The 21,734-nt window shown below is 31.4% G+C and overlaps 3 long non-coding RNA genes across 4 annotated transcripts; all 3 read right to left on the reverse strand.

Moving 5' to 3' along the window:
• Positions 1-8,749: 8,749 nt before the first annotated feature.
• On the reverse strand, positions 8,750-10,445 carry LOC143062299 (uncharacterized). Its single transcript, XR_012974672.1, has 2 exons — positions 10,338-10,445; positions 8,750-8,974 (listed from the first exon to the last, which is right to left on the reverse strand). It is a non-coding gene; the product is annotated as an uncharacterized LOC143062299 (long non-coding RNA).
• A 4,954-nt stretch (positions 10,446-15,399) lies between these two features.
• On the reverse strand, positions 15,400-17,212 carry LOC143062300 (uncharacterized). Its single transcript, XR_012974673.1, has 3 exons — positions 17,132-17,212; positions 16,383-16,538; positions 15,400-15,482 (listed from the first exon to the last, which is right to left on the reverse strand). It is a non-coding gene; the product is annotated as an uncharacterized LOC143062300 (long non-coding RNA).
• Positions 17,213-19,955: 2,743 nt separating this feature from the next.
• On the reverse strand, positions 19,956-21,060 carry LOC143062301 (uncharacterized). 2 transcript variants are annotated; one of them, XR_012974674.1, is made up of 3 exons: positions 20,985-21,060; positions 20,693-20,755; positions 19,956-20,094 (listed from the first exon to the last, which is right to left on the reverse strand). It is a non-coding gene; the product is annotated as an uncharacterized LOC143062301 (long non-coding RNA). The 2 variants fall into 2 exon arrangements; XR_012974675.1 differs by having other exon boundaries at positions 20,980-21,007.
• Between the last annotated feature and the right edge of the window lie 674 nt (positions 21,061-21,734).

The raw sequence follows: 21,734 nt of genomic DNA on the forward strand, positions 1-21,734 counted from the left end.
GTGATTGTTCAGTTTGATTTTAAACTTTTTCAAAAGTGGGGCGAGTCGGTAAACAAGAGTGGGGCGATTTTTTTCATAAAGTGGCGATATAGGATGGGCCGATTTGCCAATGGGGCGAGTTGACATTGTTTGATATCTACTCAACGTGTTCGGGGGTCAAAAAGGATATAAATCATATAGTAATGTATAAAGTATATTATAATGGTTGTGTGGCGTTCTAAACTAGATTTTATGAATTGTAAATGGTTTTTCGTCTACATGATCTAATCTAAAACAGCTTGGATGTAAAATAGTTATCCCACCCGGACTTGGTGTGTCAGTGTTAGATCACCCTCTGGCCTCCGGCCATCGGGGTGATCTTACACTGACACGCCGCGTCATCGTGGGATAACTATTAATTAAGGTATCTGCATTACGCAGGTAAAGTGAGTACATCACATGGAAAATTAAATCACCTATACTAACGCGATGGAACATGAAATGTTTATATTCATTTTGTTTATATCTAAAGGATAAATGTAGAGCATAAGTGTAGAAGATGCATGCAAATAGAGATGGATAGTAATTATTAGAAATTTAGAAAAAAAATTCGGAATATACAAAAAGGACATTCAACTGAAACCTCGAATAATCGTTAACTGCTTCATAAAAGTTTTGCATCATCCTGAAGGATATGATTTATTATGTCTGTAGAATTGATAGAAACAAATTTCCTCAATTTGTAGACATTTCAAACCACCTTCAGAAAGCTACAAACGCGATTACAGAGGCGGATTTAGGGGTCAGGGGGCTCGATCCCTCTTTTTCTGGGAAAAATTTGGTTGATTATATAAGGAATCACAGAAGCATGACCGGAGCGAGTCCCCTCTTAGGCAGTCAGTGCCCCCACTTATTTAAATTTCTGGATCCGTCACTGGATTACCATAGGAGACACTGACTTAATACTGAAAATCATTGTTGTCTTCTTTTGACACTGAACCACAATGGAATTACAATAATAATTTTCTAGTTTGTATTAGCAGTTAAGCAGTTGTGTACCTTCTCAAAATTACTGACATATAAAAATGTGGACTTATTCAACTGAGAAAAGTAACGACATAATATAAAACAAAAACAAATCAATGTGCACGGAATATAAAAACCAACAATTATTATACATTTTACTGGAGTTTTTTTTTGGAAATGAAACAAGTTTTTTTTTGTATTATTGATTAGTAATTGAAATACATGAAATTTAAAACCAAAACTATAAATATAAGTTGTTTCTCGAAATAAAATTGATGTCAGCACCGACATCTGTGTTGACATATGTTATCATATTGGTATTGTCATATCTATGAATCAACTATATACAAATCTTTGAAAAGTTCGAGGTACTAAACGTTCACAAGAATATATGACATTAGCTGTGTATATTTAAACTTTTCGGAATGTTAGACCTAAATGTCTCCAACTTCGTAATGTAACTGACATTTTAACTGTTTAATTCGAGCGTCAGTGATGAGACTTTTGTAGGTAAAACGAATGTATATTGTGCTCAGTTATAAGCATGCTATCCTTGATAAGTTTTTTCTTTTATAGTAAATAATAGATTTCTAAATCTGTTCATGTTTTCTTATCGACATATTAAAAGTATGATGAACATACACATTAAAGACACTAAATAAAAGAAGAGACTGGGTCATTGCATGAAACAACATAAGACACTAGGTTGTCGAACTTATATCCGTAGGTCAATACATAACTTAAGATAATGCAAAAGTGTACATACATGACTTTAAAAGAATGTTAATAGCCTATATTTATTTAGTTTTTTATATACACTTTTCAAAACACTGCATTCGATTACACCCTTGTCACTTAATTTAACTATTAGATTATCTAATGCTTAAACATCTAAGTTGTCTGGTTTGATAGTTGACACTATTTATCCTAGATTAGCTATTGTAAATAATTATGTCGTTTTGACTGACCTATAATTGCAAAAAACAACAACATTGTCGTATCAGCCGAGTTTTGATCTTTATGGAATTGTAATATAGGAACACGATAATTATATCGAGCTCATAGAAAACTGTTAAGTTCCCCGACAAATCAAAATAGTTACTCACTTCCATCAGTTGCCTCTGTAAGTTAACCTTTGCAAACGCTAATAGGGTCTTTTAAAACCGAAAAACGATCAGAATAGATTTTTTTGGAAAAGTTTTAATATATTTACAGTTTCCGTAACCTTAAAAACTTTTTCAATGACATTGTCCGTCATAGATTGCTAAAGATATGCCCAGAAGGTGGAAGGCGGAAAAATAAGAATGCTTAGCGAAAGGTGAAAAAGAGCAGTCAAATAATAAAAAAAACTCCTCCTGCGCCTCTAGAATATTAAATGGTCATCCACTGGTTATTTGAACATAAAAAAAACACTCGAAGGACTACACAAGAATCGATGCTTCAAGACTATCATGTATTATTTGTGGAGTGGATACGGATTATGTATCAACAAGGTCTTGGTATCTTTCGATGAAATCTTTAGAAAATAGACGAAGGTGGTTAAACTAGTAATAAAACCAGGTTTAAGCCACCTTTTCATTTCAAAAAATCACGTGAGGAATATTTTTTTCTATCGATATTCTAGATATGGAATAAAGGGTGCAATTCGAAGGGACAAACAGACGAAAGAGGGGCTATATATTCTAGAGGGACAGTCAAATTCATAGATCGAAAGCAAACTGACAACGACATGGCTAAAAAAGAAAAAGGTAAGAGTAAAGCAAGTGCATCGTGATACTACATATAGAAGGTGTAATACCATATTTGATTTTCTGCTATTATACTTTGTTAAATTTGCACTCTTTATTTTTGTTTCAAATAATAAATTACTTGGCATTAGTTAATATTTATCCAGCCCAATTCTATAGGTACAATTTTACATGAAAATTTCATTGCATATGCGCAAATAACCATCACTTGAAGTTAACCAATCACATGTTCACCTCTTTTTTCTCCATGTTAACAAGCTTGAGTAACAATGTAACATAAAGTTTCCAAAATATTCTATAGAAGCAACAACTATAAACCAATTGTGCTTTGAAACACTCTAGATGTTTGTTTATGACCCAGATTTTTTTTACTGCAATGACATGTAGGATTGATTTCCTACAACTGTCAAATTCAAGGGAGTATTTTTTCTACCCTTTGACGGACTATGATTTGGTAGTATAACACATAAATAAAAGCAAATTTAATAACGGTTTGATTGTAAAATATTTCAAAATAAACATATATGCATATACGCGCATGGAAATAAAAGAGGAGCAAAGATACCAGAGGGACATTCAAACTCATAGTGACAAAATAAACTAAAAACGCCATGTCTAAAATAGAAAAAGACCAATAGCACACAAAACACAACATAGAAAAATAAAGATTAAGAAACACGAAGACAACCCAGAAATAAGGGTGATCGCATGTGCTCTGGAAGGGTAAGCAAATCCTGCTTCGCATGTGGCACCCGTCGAGTCGCTCATGTTAAACTACCAATCCCGTAAATCGTCTAATTCGGTAGGTCACATTCATGAAAGGGGATCGTAGTTACGACATTCGGAACATATTCGATATCGTCTGTGAAACAGATATTCTATAACAATCAACCCACACGTTATGGCGTCCATAAATTTCGAAGGGTTGATTTCAACTTCACCATTTGGAACTCTTGGTTTAATAGATTTCTTGTGAGCAGCAACACTCGATCAAGGTAATCATGATAGGAAATACAAGCCCGGGAATATCATATTAATTGGGAGATATATAATCCGTATGCAAGAATAGCTAGAATGTTGCTACATAGAAATGGAAAGTTCACAATTGGGAAGCTGAAATCATATTTTTTTTTAGTGAAAAGTTTTGTTTTTAACCGACCCTCGTTGTCAATTTAAAAGTCAAACAAAACTAAGATAATGCCAGTATGGAATTACATACTACTAATGAATTAAAAGGAAACGTAATAATGTTTCAATATTTTGAGTTATAAGTTAGTCCTGTACGATAGAGGGTTCTATATCTTCACAATTAAAATACGGTAATAATCACATGAAACAGATTTTATCAATACAAGTTTTTATTATTTGAAAGCATCCGTTTGTCATCTGCTTAGTAGGTATCGTGAATTAGCTTGTCTTCTAGCACATCTGTAAAATATGAGAATAATGTAATATTAAGATCTATTGTCCATTTTACTTCTATATATTTGCAAAAAAACATTCTTGAAATTTATTTTTATAAATCAATATTTTGTCCTAGATATATGTTAATATATGATATATACGAACTCGTGACTATTAATTCATAATTTTGGTCAATAATTAAAAAAAACCACATTAGGTCTCAATGTTAATTTTATTTTTTGAAATGTTGATTACCTAAACAAAAACAACAAGTATATAGAAGTCAAATGGAAGATACATCTACATAGAAACGACGTGGAGTGTTTTGTTCTTATCAATACAAAGCATTCACAGATACATATTTTTTTCACAATGTCTAATTTATGTAATTTTTCAACAATATAAATTTACACTTCTTTAATTTTCTCGTTGCGTTTTTTTTTTTTTTTTTATTATTATTTATAAAACTTTTATACTTACAGCCATGGCGACTTTTACTTTCGTCTTGTCTTGCATACCGAGCATCGTGCTCTACTTAAATAAATATATGGTCTTACTTAATCCTTGAGTTCTATCGGTTTTATCTTTTTGAATGTTCCATTTTTAAAATTTTTTATTTTGTTTAATTTGAATTGAATTTAATTTTTAGACTAACACTAAGACACGTATGCTCAATTTACATCATGCTTATTGAAACTAAGTTTAATAGTTCTGTCATTTCCGTTATTATATATTTTTATATTTTTTTTTGTGATACGATTTTTAAACATATACAAAAAAAAAACATCACACAATTTTTTTAAATTTCTAAATGTTGTCTATCATCGTCAAACACATTACATCATTTATTTCATTGGTCTTATCTGCAAAAATTAACTGAAAGAAACAATCTTCATTTTTAACATATCGAACAATTCAACAACTAGATTACTAAAGTTATTGTAATATTGGTTGTTGCATACCTAGTTTGACTTCATTCTCGGTTGAGCGTTTTCGTACATAACAATTCCTCACCCATCTACAACATCTTCTCCCTCCACTACAGCGCACCGCACATCTCCAATAACAATAACCGTCCACTGAATCAGGAACAACTTTAAAAAATAAATCAATTACACACTGTATATGTCTTCCCGTGAAAAATAATACTTATTTTCAAATTTCATATTGGCACGAAAAAAATTGAAATATATTCACTCTTTAAAATTGAATAAATAATTTAATGGATATTGTTTAATTGAAATTTACTGTTATGAAATCATTTAAAATATACATGAGTAAGATATGTATCTCCTTATTGGATATAATTTATATGTATCTGTTTTTCCATTTTTTGGGTTAGATCCACTCTTTGACCTTTTCTATGATATATACTTTTAAACATTTGCATACGATTGTGTGTTTTTAAGTATTTTGGCATCGATCATCGGTTAAGAGCCATCAATTGTCGAAATTCCCTTACTGTATAGTAAATTGGGTACCGTTAAATTTATATGAAGATATTTGCTGTAATATCTATCTCAGAATCTTTAAATAAAATGTAGATGAAATAAAGAATAAACCTACCCAAAAGACCAGCAAGAAGAAGAAAAATCATCAACTTCGACATTTTGATCCCCTTTTTGATAACAGCACTGTAATACAGTTAATACTTAATCAGTTTCTTTTATGCTAGAATCAGTTACAGCTTTCACGTGTTTGTAGAACAGCAAAAAGTAAAATCACAAAAATACTGAACTCCGAGGAAAATTCAAAACGGAAAGTCTCTAATGAAAAGGCAAAATCAAAGGATAAAACACATCAAACGAATGAGCAACTGTCATATTCCTGACTTGGTATCAGTCCGATATGCGGTTTAAAGAGAACAAAAGAATTCGACATCTTGTGTTTAGAAGGTAGAAAAGTGAAATGAACTTTGTATACGGTTGTCAAGATGTCACAAAAGTAACTTTCCGTAAAGTCATTATAAATATTTGCATTCACATTGTTTGATTTTCAAATTGTACAATTGTTAACAATTCAACTTGCAAACAATCGTTTTTAAAACGACCAAAAGTCAAGTTGTTACGTCATTTAGGGGGTCTCCTTATAAACTGCTACTTTTTTTGCCCGCCATAGAAAAAATCTGGGAAAAATTATAAAAATTGAGAAATGAATTGTCAATCGTTTAAGACCATTCCCAAAGTGGCACACCTAAATTTGACATTTGGACGCAATTTCAAAGTTGGATGTTATATGACGGAGTTTTGTTACTTAATTTACGCATCGAACACACCCGTCCTTTATATGTAACATCACATGACTTTTAAGTGATTTAAAACTATTGTTTTTTAATAATATTTGCATGTTTGACATGTTTTTTCTTAAACAATTACAATTACATCGACAGTCATATTTTCTGTACTATTTTAAAAAAAATTTGTTACACATTTTGTTGCACCTCAGTTATACAGTAACCCAGATTGTTTGACCATTGTGAAGTTGGGTTTTTGGCGTAGCATAGATTTATATCGTTGTATTCCTTTTGTTTGTGTTAACCAATCGTCGTTCGGAATTATTTTTTATACATCATTTATTGATCTTGCAATTTCTTGTAATTTAGTTTGCGTCTTATTTCTTTGGTGTCATATTTTGGCTATGTTTGTGTTCGATCATACAGTATAAGTCGGTTGCTGCCAGCGAATGGATTGTTTTTTATTTCTTGTGACTCTTTGCGTCTTATTTTTTGATTGCAGTTGGTTTTTGTTTAGTGTCATGTGGAGATATGGTGTGATTTTCTTTTTCTTTTGATGTGTTTGCATCTTAAATTGGGTTATTTGTGATTTCTTTTGTGCTATATTTTCGATACATTTTTAGTCTATCTTATAGCATTTTACAATTGTTCGACGACATATGATACTTTTTTTGTTCGCCAATATTTTTCATACGATTCATACGATTTGAATTTACTATTTATATCTTTTTCTTTTCTTATTTATAGTTTACCTACAGTCGAAAATGTACAAGACATAAAGAGGCTTTACTTATCTAACAGTTTTACATTAGACTCAATTTTATTATAGTTTATCACATAAAGACTCGATTGTATTATAGTACTTTACTTGAATAACCGTTATTTGTATGTTAGTTCTTCACAACTCACAAACAAATTCAAGAATATCAAAGTTCCCTTATATTGAATTTTTACCGTATACGGTGGCTCACTCTATTTTTCTCATACATACTCACTAGTACAAGTCAAGTACTATAGTATTACACCGGTGTCTTCATATTTCATGTACTACACATGCGTATATATTACTCGAATGTGAAACATTCAACAATACTCTACCAAAGCAAGCGAGGAAACAATCCATCAACAAGAAAGTAAGTTAATCATTAAGCTTCAAAGGGGGTATGGTTTTCTTGTCTGAGCGCGAACATTTATTGTCCGCCTCCATCAATCAAATATTTTGTTCTTTCAAAACTTAACACTGTAAGGTTTTAGAATCTTGATCAGAATTCATATATTCTTTTTTGGTTTCAAATTTTGCCTGACAACAATATTTTTTCGAACGAATTTTGAGTCAGACGATATCTTACCCCTCACTCTTTTTCACAATTTGAAGTTAAGTTTTCGTTCCCATATGTAAATAACGAGCACAGACTTTCATAATCTTTTTTTTATACATTTAAAGACTTCCATCGCACTGTTCAAACCAATCATGATTCAGTGGCGGATCCAGAATTTTACATTAGGGGGAGGGGAGCTAACTGAGCTAAGGGTAGCTCGCTCCAGTCGTTCCAGTGATTCCCTATGTTTAATCAAACATATTTTTCCGACGAAAGCCGCCCCCACAAACGGCTTGGGTTAAAATTGTACTTAGGGACGACATCAAAAGTTCAATGAAGGATAAAAAAAACTTAATTCACATAGTTTTTTCACTGACACCCCCCCCCCTTTTCCTCTTAACCTTAATTTAATTTGGGAAAAATTAATTGACCCATATAGATATATGTAAAAATCAATGTCGGATAACCACATCTTGCAGCAGTTCACCCCCCCCCAACTATTTGAATTAAGTTTTTTTTTATCTTACATTGATCTTTAGTTAGTCCTTTGTTGTTTTAATGATAAAACGGAACTATTATGATGTTATGGAAAATATCGAGCTTGATATTGACAAATCAAAGACTCAAGTCACATGGTAATGTTTGGGATGCTTAAACCTTTGACATATTTTGTAAGTTGAAAAATTAATATACTAAAAACCTTTTTTGGGTGTTAACATTTACGGTTGACAGGCATATTTTATGTAGAATGTACAACCTGTTTTATCTTTAAAAAAAATGATGATTCTAAAAGATAACGAAAATTAAGCATATGCTCTTTTAACTGTTCTTAAACAGGGCTCCAATTATAAAAAAATAAAGAGTTCTGATGATCAAGTTCTTTGAAGAAGGAGAAAGGGGTAACCAATGGCACTGCTATATCACCTCAGAAATTATATAAATTATTACCATCAGTACTATAAGACTATGAAGGATGCATTCACATCTCCTCTGTTATGGATACGTTTGACAAATTCTGTATATAAATAAAAACAAGTTCCTTTTGTGGCATAACTTTTTTCATATAGATTATTTCTCCTACATATCTTTATATATTGCTTTCTTTAGTTCAATCTTAGATAAGCATCTGGTACTTAAAAACCTCTCCTCTCTGGTCCAAGCCACTGGTCGACATGTGTACTTCAGAATAGTTCCTGACTGTCAGATGTATAGCGGAACTTCACATAACTTCTTGATAAAACTGCTGTCTATCTCCCTTTTCGACACTGCAAACAAAAAATCGAATAGGCAATTAAAGAGGGGGTTGCAACCACATGTTCCCCGTACAAACGGATCAGAACCAAGAGCTCTTTCCCGGATCTGCCACTGGATTTATACATCAGATCACAAAATATAAACATGTTATTAAATATACTAGAATGTGAAATAAAGAAAAATATAAATCGAAAATGTTGAAACATCATTTATGTCTACGAGTACGAAACCACAAGATCCTACTTAATTGGCCATGTTTTCAAATCATATCAAATGTTTTCATTGGTCTTCACTTGTAAGAAAAATGTACTGAATTTATTGTTTAGCTAAATTATCAATGTTAGGTTATTGCATATTCTTCAGAGCTGTATATTTAACTAATAAATTGAAAAAGAGGGGATGAATATATGTACTAAACTTTTATCTGTATTTTCAACATATCTAACAAACATGTGTGAAAAATTAGTTTCAGAATACGAAATATCTCTCTCATTCTGTAAACAGATATTGTAGAATTGTTACGGTATTTTGGTATTTTTAAAAGCCCCCCCCCTTTTTTTGTAATATACACCACACTGAAAAACATTTAGTTAGGACGAAGACGAAGAACTAATAAACGATAGTCCTATAATGTAAGGCTTCAGAGTTACATATCATTTACATTCAACATGTTTATCGGATTTTTTTAACTACCAATGTTGAACCGTTGAACCGTTCAAAATTGATAGTAAACAAATATTCGATAAAAATGTTGAATGTAAATGATATGAACCTCCGGTCTTATATTAAAGGACAATACATAAGACTTCTGAGGTTCATACCATTTACATTCAACGGTTTTGTCGGATTCTTTTTTTTACTATGAACCGTTCAACATCAATAGTAAAAAAAAATCCGATATAAAAACGTTGAATATAAGTGATATGAACCTCCGAAGTCTTATATAATAGCACTACGGTAAATAGAATAATTGAAATCTAGTTAATTGAGTGTGGGAGGCTATTTTAATCCACTTTATGAGTGTGTATTATGTAATATTACACTGTAACAAACCTATCAAACACACCGTGAAAAGTAACATTATCTCCCCTGGAAATGCTTAACAACAAGACTAGAAAAACTGCTACCTTTTTTTGCCCTATATCACATAATTATGAAAACACATTACATAGATAAGGAATACTATGTCTGTGTACACATTTGAATCTGTAGGTGGCACACTCAGAACGATCGTCTCTAGATTTTTTTTTAAAATTCGTCCCGGCTTTTCCGGGTTCACGTAGCAACACGTTTCTTTTCTTTTCAGCTTTTCCTGATTATGAATTAATTCAAAACATACATTTATCCCAAAGCAACAACTATTAAACAACTCACCTATACCAATGGTGATCGTCTAATTCCTAGCTGATTCCATTAATCGAACCTTTCTTGACGACACCCGTCGTTGTAGCGTCTACCATTGGAGGTAGCGAAATTACATGATTTGACAGGAGAGCAAAATAAACAAGGGGAGCAATTTTATCGAACCGCATTCCGGACTGGTATAGGCATTTTCAAATGTAGAAAATGGTGGATTGAACCTGGTTTTACAGCGCTAAACCTCTCACTTAATAAGTCATTGAACAACGTAAGAGATGAATGTAAACTAATCTCAATACGTAGTTTGTATGTATTTTCAAGTACTGAAACATTATTTGGTAAATCTTAATCAGTGAATAAAATTTTAAAGAAATACCAGATAAACCATTACGATGACTATTAAGAAGCAGTACTGATTATAAAAAACCCAATTTACCTTCTAAAATTAAATGTGTAGTTGTTGTCTCGCTCTATATTTTTATTTTTGTGGTCAATTTTTATATATATAATGCCTAAGTATATTGATTACAATTTCTGTAATTAAATAATGATCAAATCAAACAGTACCTTCCTGGAATATTAATTTGATCAAGGTTAAATACATTTACGGGAAACTGACATGATTCTGTTATTGTTTATACATAAATACTACCATTGTGGCCAACTTTCTATTTCATGTTTATTTGAAATGACAAAATATGTACAAATGGGTTAATATGCATTCTCATTTATCTAGAAATGAACATTACTCTTGTATATTGTTTTGATCTCATTTCTATATCATCTTCTTACATCAATCAAATGTGGCCAAGGAAAAAAAAGATGAAGATGAGTATGTAAGTTTTTAAAGTTTTCAAAATAATGTAAGACCCAGAAAGGTGGGATAAGAGTTGAGGTCATTTTATGTTCACATTTCGTTTGTCCTCATTTTTATGATGTTACCAAGAAGTCAGTTTGATTAAATAAGATGTCCAACAGCCGAAAGTTACTTTTGATTGTGAGAAAATTTATCATTTCTTTTATCTTACTAGGGATAAGGGAAGACATTGAGGCGTATCTTGCCTCTTTAGACACAACGTATAAAATTCGACTTGGGGCTTACTTATCATAATTTGAGTTTTAGTTGCTTTAAATGTTTCTATGGTGTCCTTTCTTTCTTAGATATACAGAAAGTTCTTTGTGTTTCTAATGTATAAGCATGTATCATAACGTCTCTCTATTTATTCGTTTCTGAAGATCATTATAACATTTGATTCTAGTAGATAAAGTTGCTCAACTATAGTGTATCGCTTCATCTTTATTCTTAGTTATTTTTGTTCCGCGTTTTACATATTGAAATGCAGTATTATATTATTTATTTATGTTTATCAATGTGCTGAGTGTTCTTGCGTTTGTTTTTACTGTATTCCTGTCACGTAATGTTGTCATATTAGCGGTATTTTTAACATGCAATATAAACGGGAGGTTTGGCTAGTCTAAACAACAGGTTCAACCCACCGTGATTAAATAAAATGTCCTGTATCAAGTCAGGAATGGGGAAGTTGTAATCTATAGTTTTTTTCTATGTATAATGGCGTTTGCTTTTGTTGTAGTTCAGTGTTTTTGTTGTTCCTTTGTTTTTCTGTTATAGTTGATGTGTTTCCCTCCGTTTAAGTTTGTGTAGATTTGTTTTTGTTTATCGAATTAAGACTATTGAACAGCGGTATACTTCTGTTGCCTTTTTGTACTAGTTAATTTATGTAGTCTCCACATCGGCGGAGATATCAATAACATACATCACTTGAGTTTAATCCTAGCTGATTTTCTTCACTTTTGGACCCCTTATATCACTATAAGCCTTAAGCTGTTTCGTTTTTCTTTCTTTTCTTTAACCAGTATATTTTATTTGTCTGATCGACTTTTGTCACCCTTTCTGTCGGGATCTTAACGTAGTCTTCCTCGTTTCCTATCATAAGTCTAAAATTTTAAAATGTGGAAAAATTGGAAATAAGCTGATTGAGACACACATATGTTTTACAGGTGCAAATGACTTCTTATTTTTTTAGACTAACAATAAGTAAGCTTGGGTATTTAAAATAAATTGTATAAAATTGCATGATTACTGATCACATGTGATTACATCGCAAAATTACTCAACGAATTTATCTCAAGAAGTCTATCATATTTATTTATTTTATACGTTATCAAGACAAAATTAATTTCTCTCAATAACTTTTCTTTCAATCCTAAATTATGCAATTTTGTAAAACTTTTAAAGGTAATGTAAACAGGTGTAAACAATTCAAATATCCCAAACTTGGTAATTTTTCCCTTCTCTAAGAAATAGTTTTATTTCTGGTTTAGTATCAAGTCAATATCAAACCAGTTTGCGATTTCCTAATTTCTAGCGAAGGGTCATGATTAAGGTCAATATATACTGATCAGCTTTCTTTGCGAATTAGAGTACTGGGAGTGAATAATTCAAAAGCAGTAAATATTTGAATATTTTGTTAAAAAAAAGATCTTTTGAAAGAACTTCTATTTACACATGTTTTTTTAATTTTTTGTTTAGATATTGGATAACAGTATATAAAAAATACTAATTTTTTGGGGTTAAATTTTAAGTGTTATATGACTTAATCATGAACGTACTTGTTTGTAATAACTAATTTGTAATTCCTAGTCTGTCGAAGCCTTTGCTCTATCATGTTTCTTAGGCCTAAATTTGACTGTCATTTCACAAAAGTCCTTTTTTGCCTATTTTGGATGTAAAAATCAACGCTTTTGAAGAAAACTATGGCTTAAATAGTTCTATTGAAATTTCTCTCATGTCTGTATAACAACTTGAAAACTTTTTTTGATCTTGATACATTAAACTTTATAATTGGGACCAAAGATACCCCTTAACCAACTTACTCTAATCATCTAAAACATGTTTGAGATTATAGTGAACAAGTTCTTTTCTGAAATTCAAAATGTGGTTACATAAAAATCAATTTGTTTACATCGATCTGAATTCTGTGCTAGATGCATTTGGGGTTTATTTATCTTAGAAATTTAATACTTGACTCAACTGACATAAAATTTCAACTTCCATCGGTAAAAAATTAAAAACAAATAAGACAAGTCGTGTTCCGTAATTACTCTTTATATATTTTGGTATAAATCTGTAGGACTCTGAACCGCGATGGTACTCCGAACCACGATGGTCACGCTGAGGTCCGATGGTTTGACGCTTAAGTGCGTTTTTAAGTACGATGGTGACATTGTGACGCTAACTTGTTGATAGCTAACCCGAGGTGCGATGGTGATAACGCTGAAGTGCGATGGTCTACTCAAACTTATTTGTACTTATTTGTACTTATGCCGAATCAAACTAAAGTTTTTTTTTATCTTATCTTATCTTAAACTAAATTTTAAATGCTTTTTATTTCGATGTAGAAGTCAATGTGTATGGAAGAAGTAGTTTCCCCGGTTTTTAAGTTGATAATTTAGATGCGTAGAAAATATAAATATGACGAGAAATCGGAGGATTGGTGGATAGGGTATAACTTAAACTTCTGTCGAGATTTTTGTCCCCATAGGATGATTGGGGAATAGAAATATGATTACTTGGTCTTCTTCCGACCGGCAGTAAAACGCTTGCCAAAACGGGGCGTCCATTTGACTGTGCGGGATGTATCAAGTTTGCAGCCATGGCATGTCAGAATGTGAACGTAAAATCCGATGCTTGTGTAAGAGAGTGACACGCTCTTTACACGTAAAGAACCCTTACAACAACCCTTTGAGGGGTCCGTAGGTGGCATGTTCAAAGGCAAAATGTCCGTCCCTATCCAATATATCCTCATTTTCGAATGGCAGTCCAAATTTCCCCGACCTTAATCCCGGATGGCCTATATTATTACGAGACCTACCCATTGTATTTATTGTTAACTTGTTCTCGTCCTGAACATGAATAAAATATTTGTATTACGGTATTTAAAACGAGGATATCATAAGAGGAACATGAAAGGAAAGATAAAATGTTGATGCAAAATTATGTTTACATGGGAAATTAAAGATGACAATCTGTCATTTAGTATGCAACTGTAAAAAAGGCCTTAATAACATGTAACTTCATATATTTGCTATTAAAAAATCTACTTTTCATACTAATTGCAAGTCTGTGGATTTTAAACTAGAAATCATGCGTCAAATAGACCATCGCACATCAGCATGTGGACCATCTCACTTCGGTGAAGACCATCAAACTTCAGCGTGACCATCGCACTTCAGCCTCCCCATCGCACCTCCGAGTCCTACAAATCTATTCCACATAAGTCTGAATCTTGTCATTTTTATATCCAAGCCTTGCTCATCACATTATTGAAATCTACCTATCTATCTAACATTTGGTTGTTGCCTATTGTAGCTGCTGTGAAAGAAGTGGTATCATGAAAGAAATACCACTGGGAAAAATCTGCTCGACTTTCTATATGTAATAATTTATGATATTACAGCGTTTGATGTATAAGTCTTTTTCATTTATAAACTTTTAACAACTGCCATACAAGTTTTGAGGATTAGATAGTTATTCAACCAGGTGTAACCCAACATGTGGGAAAATGCCTGTACCAAGTCAGAAAGATGACAGTTTTCAGTCACTCAGTTTGTTGATAAAGTTCCATTTTGAGTTTACATTGGAGTTTGGTATTTTTTAGTGAATACTTTTTTTCGATACCTAGAATGGATTGACAAATACTTGTCTTTTCAATAAACGAATTCCATTAATTTCAGGAATTTAGGTGTTACACATTACTACACGTGATTCAAGAACTAACTTTAAGGATCGTAAACTCCAGAAATGATCGAATGTATAACTCATTCATTTGATTGCTTCAAAAGGACTCAATTACACCCCATGGAAATAATTAAATGAGAGTTTATTCTCGCTCTATGAATTTGAATGTCCCTCTGGTATCTTTCGCCCTTCTTTTACAAAAAAATGCTCATTACAATATATGATTTCTTTAAGTCAAGAATACTGATTGGTTTGTCTTGAACGCTTATGGCTCTCTGTCTCATATTTTGATTTATCAAAATAAACACAAACTATAAATTAGTTTCAATATATTTTTTTTATTTCACGAAGATTGATCTTTTGTCTGCTGAGTTTGGTCTTAGTCATCTAGTTGTCTTTAGCTGAAAATACAAAAGATAAAAGTTATTTTGCAGATTGACGTTTCAAAAAAAATGTATACACTTTCTTTAGTATTTTCGAATGTCAATTAAAAATATTTCACCTTAACCCTACGTTTTCCTAATTGTATTTCTAAATTAGTACCGTTGATGGTCCGTGTATTCATCTTTTAAAAACTTAAAGGGAATAAAAAATCACAAATTTTCCACGTACACTTGTATTTTTATCCATCGGATGAGTTAAGCCTTTTGCACGTGATTTTTATAACTTGTTTTATGTTGTATTGTTATACCACTGTCCCAGGTTAGGGGCTGGGTTGGGATCCCGCTAACATTTTTAACCCCGACACATTCTGAATGCATGTGCCTGTCCCAAGTCAAGAGCCTGTAATCAGTGGTAGTCGTTTGTTTATGTGCTACATATTTGTTTTTCGTTGATTTTTTTTTTACATAAATTAGGCAGTTAGTTTTTTCGTTTGAATTGTTTTACATTGTCATGCCGGGGCCATTTACAGCCGACTTTGCGGTATGGCTTTGTTCATTGTTGAAGGCCGTACGGTGACTTATAAATGTTAATTTCTGTGTCATTTTGGTCTCATGTGGAGAGTCGACTCATTGGCAATCATTCCACAATATTGTTTTTTTTTTATAATATTTAACGGACACCTTCACAAGCTGTTCAACTTATAACAAATGAAGTAGTCATTTGAAAACTGTATAAAATTAGAATTGAAATGTTTCAATGATGCTTCTTCTAAGATAGAAAAAAATTCACATTGCAACCTATTGTTTATTATTAGCGAAATTGTCAATATATATTAAATAAAATCTTATTATAATGAAAAAAACTTGTTCCTTGCCATGACAACAACAGTTTAATTTGAAATCTAGGAGAAAACATACCAAGTTCAGTTTCATTCTCGATTGATCGTCTACCACAAGTATAGTAATTCATATGCCTCCAATATTTACAGCAATAACGCTTATTCCAATCATCACAATACCGTATACAAAAATAACGAGGCCTACTACAAGTCATGGCCTCGGCATTCTGAATAGCTTTAAATGAAACAGACATTACAGATTATTGATATTGAATCTTGTCCATTCATGATGATATTAGATGTTTTTTTATACTGGGAAAAAACAAACGATAAATAATTTTTTTAACACAATAGCATTTTCTTTAAATATCTCTATCCTTGCTAAAAAAAAAAGAAATAAATTTATACATAGACTTTGCTTATATTTTTTTTTAGCAGCACCATTCTTGCATTTTTAATATTATACGAGTATAACTGCGTATAACAACATCAGAAAATTGTACTTCCTTAAAAGGAGTCTGTGTTATATTTCGTTTTGTTTTCTGTTTATACTTCGAATACTTTGTATTTAAATGTATCTGCATGCTCTTCTGTGTTTTATGGTTTTATTTTTAATGTGATCTCAAAATAGTTATCAAAGGTACCAGGCTTATAGTTTAATACGCCAAACGCGCGTTTGTTCTACATAAGACTCGTCAGTGAAGCTCAGATTAAAATAATTATAAAGCCACTGTTTTTATTTTAAACTGTCACATTTTTAAGTTATTTAACACATTAACATATTTGAAACAATAAGTAATAAACTAAGATTTAAAAGTAAATACGTACCAAGAAGACCAGCAAGAAGGAGAAAAATTACAAATTTTGACATTGCTTCAGGAAAGTACAACTACAAAATGCAAAGAAAGGAAGTATAATATAGTTGATATCTATATACATAATAAGTATTGTTTTACAATATATATTGCCAATGTGTATTGATTTACTACAGCAATGGAACATATGGTCTTAAATAATATCTTCCCAAAATGAAATTTTGATCATGGTAACATACATTTAAAAGGTTTTGTTTGTGCAGATGTCAGCTGAAACACTTAAAAAATTAAGATGGATTGACTGGGGTTTGTGCAATAACATTGATATATAGGATGATAATTTTAATCGCCAGACGCGCATTTCGTCTACATTAGACTCATCAGTGACGCTCAGATCAAAATAGTTATGAAGCCAAACAAATACAAAATTGAAGAGCACTGAGGACACAAAATTCCGAAACAATTTTATGTATAAGTACTGTATTTCTTTATTTAGATTGTAGTCTGTTTAGTATAGTATGTTAATTATTTCGAATTCACAGTCATATTCGAACAAATTTTAAATTAAACTCAGAAATGTGGTTGTTGAATAACTTTTGGTTTACTTTCAAATAATAGGACATTTGAAAAAAGTTCTTCTTGATATCCTGATACTAGCAGAAAAATAGAAAGTTTGTCTCAGATAAACATGAAAATCTAAATTACTGTAAAGCAATGTTTTAAATTTGATTCGGCATCTAAACTATGTCGCGATAGACACTAATTATCGTCAGCCTGATTAATATTTTAGATTGCAACTATTACTTTTATATATATATACTCTTAATCGAAATTATTTAGACTTAATGATCGCGCAATGGCACGTTAGTGGGGATAGAAAAGGATATCATTTTGTCTGATCTAAGAAACAATCTGCCTTTATTTAAAAAAAAATTATCCACTAAATACATTTGTGGTGATTCTGAGGCCAACATCTCAACTTGTTTGAGATTTTATTAGAAGTTCTTATAAAACAGCAAACAAAATTTTTAAGCTCCGGTTAAAACACTCAACCTTCACAGGTCTGGGTTTAGGCAAACGGGAAACATTTAACCACAAAACCCCTAATGTGGTAAGACAAAAAGAAAATCTTAGTATAATAGGGAGGAAAATAGTTGACACGCAGATATTAATAAATAGGTTTTATTTCAGTTTTAAATGTTTTTAATAAAAATAATTCGATTTCGTACACCATTTGTAAAAATGGGACGAAAGATACCAGAGGGACAGTCAAACTGATAAATCGAAAATAAACTGACAACGCCATGGCTAAAAATGAAAAAGACAAACAGACAAACGAAGTTTACATGACACAACATAGAAAACTTAAGAATAAGCAACACGAACCTCACCAAAAACTAGGGGTGATCTCAGGTGCTTCGGAAGGGTTAGCAGATCCTGCTCCACATGTTGTACCCGTCGTGTTAATTAAGTGATAACAAATCCGGTAAAACGTCTAATTCGGTAGGTCACATTCATGAATGTGACCTATAAAATTAGACTATTTACCGGATTTGTTATCACATAAGCAAAGGAGAGATAGGACACGGTAAATGGAAATTTTTACTAAATCATTATTTATATGGACCCAATTTTTTTAAAAATCAAGTAGCTAATTCTTTGAATGATGACGTATTTGTTACGAATGAAGAAAATGTGTGTTTTAATAGAACGCAATATTTTCTTAAACAAAAGAAATTTTATTTCATGTAACCAAACATTTTGGAGGATTAGAGCAGTATTTGTGTTTTTCCGTGTTCCATGTTGGTTTAGTAATGGCGCCATTTCGTTGTATGAAATACAATACAAATAGATTTAGCATGACTTTTTATTACTTTAAATCTGTCTGTTGCTAATTTTCTTCAAGCTCAGCTGAAAATAGATTAGATAGTTATATGTATATTGGCATTTATTTTGACTTCATACTCAAAACTATTGTAAAAGGATGTGGCGTACTTCTATACTTAATTCCTAATTGATTTAATCGATCATGTATTCATCGTCTGAATTTATAACTTTGTTTTGTTTATGGTCGAATCATATTATTTTTATTCAAAAAAGATATGTTCTGATACTGGTTGTGGCTAACTTTTAATCTAGCTAAGTTTTCTGCAGTGAATACGGTTAGCTCAATATCTTAGATGTCTGATAATAATGGTAAAACAAACAAGACTAAACAAGACCTATATCCGAATTTTCACGATGAACAAGGCAACATGTTTACTTCTTCAGTTCACTTGTTGTTGCAACTTTCTGTTTCAAATTTTACTTTTTTTCATTAACTCTCAGTTCCATCTTATCTTGAATGCTTCGTTGAATCTGATATACATTATTTTCAAGCTGTTTTGCAATTGAATTAATAGATACAGGAAGATGTGGTATGAATGCCAATGAGACAACTCTCCATCCAAGTAACAATATATAAAAGTGAACCATTATAGGTCAAGGTACGGCATTCAACGCGGAGCCTTATCTCACACCGAACAGCAAGCTATAAAGGGTCCCACAAATTACTAGTAAAACCATTCAAACGGGAAAATCAATGGTAAAATTTAATTCTGCATATAAAAAGTTATGATTTAATAACAATTTCCTAATCCTACATGCATATGTATTTGTATTTCTATTGTAAAATCACAGAAACACCTTATTGTTCTAATCGATAGAAGCCTGTATATAAATATAAAAAACAGATATTTTTTTAAAGTATGTATATGTACTTCGCCTTGAGACTGTGTAACTACAGTATTTATAGCATAAGTGATTACATACCAAGTTCAACTTCATTTTCGACGGAACGTCTACCTCCTCTACACCTTGAACACGTGCATACAACCCACCATTTACAATAACCTGCGTAACATGCCAGTCTACGACAATACTGTGCACACTTCCAATCATTTGGGCAACCATGACCTGCGTCAGCAGTTGGGATAACTATAAGAAGATCAGAATTAATGAAGATTGTTGACAAAGTCTTCTTGATGTTCATTGATCTTTAAAGAATTTATTTTGAAAAATATGGATTCCTTATTTCACTTTCATTTAAATTGTTCTATCAGATGTAATCGAACTAATAAAGCTATTGAGATAGCGACGACAATTTTCCTCCACGGATTCCAGCACCTTATACCAGATAGCGAAAAAGGTTATAAAAAATTCACGCAGAATACAAGACCAAAAGGAAAGTACACCGGAGGCGCGTTTCGTTCACAAACGATTCATCATTGTCGTTATAAACAAAATAATAGAAGGAAACATTTGTTTTCGAGCTTTGATGATAAAAAAAAAAGATATAAAGTTGTGTCAAATATTGCTGTAAAGCATCAGCTTCATATAGGTTTATAAATTAAACAGTTTATCGATGTTCTAATCTAAAATCGATAGTGAAGTGACTAACCAAGAAACAAAACAATCTTTATCCATTCTGTGGTCAGCAATGTATGATATCAAACGAACACCATGAGACCACTATGTTTTTGGGCCTTCTGATGTACCAAAAAGTAACGAATATGTTCTGAAATAATATACTTACCAACCAAACCAGCAAGGAGAAGAAAAATCATCATTTTGGACATTTTTTCTGTTGATTATAGTTCTGCAAAAAACAGAGAAAATTGTTTACTTCTCATGAAACTAATGCAGACTAACATCAATTATGTTTGTTATTTTGAAGATTTGCTGTAAAACAAATTTAACAATAAATCCACATGTAAAGATAATAAAGATTTTTCTTGCTAAAAATTTAACAAACTAAAAATCTAAAACATTATCATTTAAAATCTATTCAAAATCCAGAACGAAATTGATTAAAATATTTACTTTACCTGCGCAACCAGTTGTTAATATTTGAATACACTATTATCGCTATTTAGTCAATTTATATTCCCAAAATATATTGACTGAAACTTCTCAAATTCATTAATATGTGGAATCAATTAAATGTTCCGAGAATAAAAGTTTGGTCAAGGATACATACAATTAACTTGAAACTGACATTTTTTAAAAGAATTTGTTCTAATTTGAATTTTTTTTCCATACGCAACATAACTCGTCCTTGACAGAAACTCGGCATTGTAACTATAATTCACCCCTTAAAATTACAGAATATAATTATTAGCATTTGCTTTTTATCTTTTTCAAATAAATTGTCCTCGCAATTCTCCAGGTATAATTAAAAAAAATATATAAGATTTAGCGATATGGAAGTATACTAGATTAAGTGTTGCTTTTGACACTTATTTACAGTTTATTTTAATTTGTAAGGTTAGTTTGAACATACTGTTTGTTGGGATTCTGTTTCACCAATCTGTACATGTTATGTAAGTATTGCATACAGCATGTACTGTCTAATCTAGTTTGTGTATATAACTCAAAATGTACTTACTAGACCACGTATTCTTCTTTTCATAGATATTTGAAAACATTTATTGTTCTACATACACATATAAACTATCAAAATAAAAGTTAATATAATTTTATACTAATCAAAAACGTTGAAGAATTGTATGTAGACAGATACAAATATAGATCAGTATAAGACTAATAATTACGTTAATATCTACGTTCGAATACTA

The sequence above is a fragment of the Mytilus galloprovincialis genome, chromosome 2, assembly GCF_965363235.1.
Source record: "Mytilus galloprovincialis chromosome 2, xbMytGall1.hap1.1, whole genome shotgun sequence".
Lineage (NCBI taxonomy): Eukaryota > Metazoa > Mollusca > Bivalvia > Mytilida > Mytilidae > Mytilus > Mytilus galloprovincialis.